This window comes from Phodopus roborovskii, unplaced genomic scaffold, assembly GCF_943737965.1.
Source record: "Phodopus roborovskii unplaced genomic scaffold, PHOROB, whole genome shotgun sequence".
Taxonomy (NCBI): Eukaryota; Metazoa; Chordata; class Mammalia; order Rodentia; family Cricetidae; genus Phodopus; species Phodopus roborovskii.
In genome coordinates, this window is record NW_026126511.1 from 31,652,334 (window position 1) to 31,655,214 (window position 2,881).

General features: G+C 39.0%; 1 pseudogene; it reads right to left on the reverse strand.

The window, feature by feature from the left end:
- Nucleotides 1–479: 479 nt before the first annotated feature.
- On the reverse strand, nt 480–1,250 carry LOC127230455 (prohibitin-2-like; annotated as a pseudogene).
- Nucleotides 1,251–2,881: the final 1,631 nt, after the last annotated feature.

The following is a 2,881-nucleotide window of genomic DNA, read 5'->3' on the forward strand; positions in this document are numbered from 1 at the left end:
ATTTTGTCACTCTTCCTTCCAAGCATCTTCTCTACAATTTTAAAATGAAATGGTACTAATGTAGAACTTCGGGTTTTTGAAAGCAGTACTTCACTGTTTGTTATTTTATTTCCTTTTGAGTCCTTGATACTCTGAAATACTTTTTTTTTCCCCTTTAAAGTTTAAGTAATAAAAATTTTACGGAGAATTTTTGCAATGGTGGTTATCTCTCCCCATTTTGAGGGAGGGACAACACTGTAGGAAATCACTGAGAAATTCCATTGTCAGCCCCATCCCCTAGCCCAGTACAGAGAGTTGGAAAGCCTGCTGGAAGAATTAGTCTTCAGTTTTCTTTAATCCAAGGGGGCAAGTACAGAGGAATCCATCTTGTGATGCTTGAGTTAAGAGGAGGTGCTCTCATCTTCCTAGCTGGCTCCTGAAATCTGAATGTGGTGATATGCATCCACTTCTTTGTTGGTAGAGTTCTTGGTGTCCACAACTCATTTGTAAGCCTTAATGAGGCTTTCATTTCCCCAAATAAATTTTCATTCTATAGATTCAGCACAAGGTTGAGATGGATGCTGTCCTGTGATGTGATGACCTTTCAGAGCTTCATATGGCCAGAATTCCTGCTCCTTGCCTTTTCAAGCATTTTGGCAGCGTCATTTCCACTTCAGCCAGCCAAAACTTCTGTCGCTGTTCTTGCTTTTCTTTTTCCACCAAAAACTGGACCCTGTGGGTTTCTTGCTGGGCCACTTGTTTAACTTCTGCAGCTGCTGTGTACTCTTGGCTAAAGCTCATCTTGGTGATAGTACATCATCCAGGATGAAGCTGAAGTCCTCTTGTCAGATCAACAGGGACACCCGAGCCTGCTGGATAATCAGCTGTGAGGCATTGGATTTGGCACCACACTCCTGAGCACCTCATTGACAAGGGAGAGCAGCACGAGCCCTAGGTGTTAGTAAATGATGGGAAGTTCCTGGACATTGGAAAGATACAGCACATGTAGGGAAATGTTCACCATCTACAGATCTTTGGAACCTGTGTGGGAAGTGATTTTTCGGGATCTGGGTACTGGACCAGGAGATCTTAAAGTGATGGCTTTAGGCCAGGATTCTATCCTGTTTCAGGCAGCCATTATGGTTAAAGAAGATGGCTCTATGATCTTTTTCCATAGTGATCACAGATTACCAGATGCAATAGGCCCTTGTTCCCGATTCCAGGAGCAGCTTCAGCACCTTGTTCAAGCCCCAAGACCTGGAGGCAAGCATCCTTCTAAGTCTAAGTTCTGGCCATGTCAATACTCTGGAAGTTAACAGTGGCACTGGTGGTCTGGAGGAGGTGCTCACATGCTTTCAGCCCACTGTAGTTAGGAGACCTTGCCTTGCACATGAGCACTTGGGGCCATGGTGCTCACTGCAGAAAGGACACGGGGAGTGATTCTGAAATTCTTTATAAATCCATTAATAAATGTCCTTGACTTTCATTCCATTCTGAGTGTTCTGTACTCTTTCACCTTACCTTTCTCATTTAATCTTATACCTCAAAGTTCCATCTTTTCCCCTTTGTACTACACATTTAATGATGCTTTAAAGTTGTGTGCAAGTCAGTAACCTAACAATTCATATTTGTAGGTTATTGTCTCAAACCAATCTATCTTGTCTTTCTCTTTTGTAACAGGAAGGTTATTGTTTTGAGTAAATTAAACAATTTGAGTTTTATATTCCTACTATAACAAAGTTTAATAATTTTGCTTATCACATGAGAATGGAGATATTTATAATACTTTAAGAAATATTTTCATCAGGGGTTTGTCCCATTGATGAAATGAAAATCTCAAGAAGTTTCATTCAGGCTTTATAATTGTCAACTCATAAAGATTTAATGGGAATTTTGAGCATTGTGATTATACAGAGAATAGTAACGGTTTCTATGTGTTCACCAGCCATGGTGTGTGTGTGTGTGTGTGTGTGTGTTACAAGCATTTGTGATGTATATACATGTATGATTCCAAGTGTGTGCAATTATAGAGGACTGAGGAAGGCTGTGTTTTCTGTTGCTTTCTACATTAGCTTGCTTACTTTTATCTGGATGGCTGGCTAGCATTCCTCATATATGCCCATGTCTCTCCAGCTCTCACCTCTTAGAGCCATGCCTGAGTTTTATGTGACTGTTGAGGATCTGAACTCAGTACTTCATGCTTGTACAGCAAGTGCTCTTCTGTACTGAGAACTCTTCCCAAGGGACATTCATTTGTCTTTCTCATTCATTTATCTTCTTCATGTACATTTCAGTTTATGAAAACAATTAAAACAAAGTTTATAATTACAATGCTATGGCACACAACTAACATAGAATCCTTATAGGGCCTGTTATATTTGATAGTTTGTTCCAGAATAAGTGTTTATTTTGCCTGTATCTTTCCATTTCAGAAAATAATCATAAATTTGAACTATGTGGATAAATTACTTCCCTATTGTCCTTATCTGCAAAATTTGAAGCAGATTTGTTTCTTGTAAGTCACTAAATACAGCATGTCGGCCTTTATACATGGTGATTCTCTTTCCTCAGCCTCCAGAATTTTGGGATTACAAGCATGCACTACCACATCTGGCTAAGTAATTAACTATTTCACAATCAGTCTGCAACTTCCTTTCTGCATTAGATGGAAAGTTTGTAGTCTTAAGATTACTGCTGCTTTCATTATTATTAATAATCATTGCATGTAGAAGGTTTGGTATAATTGCATTTCTCTTGGTCTATACCTCTTCTTTTCATTTTAATTTGTTTTCAAGCATGTATTGATTCTCAGACTCACTTTAGCTCTGAATTACATTTTAAAACTTGAAATGCAGTCCAGAACTTGAGTTCTTCAAAAATCATCTCATTTCATGGGTAATCG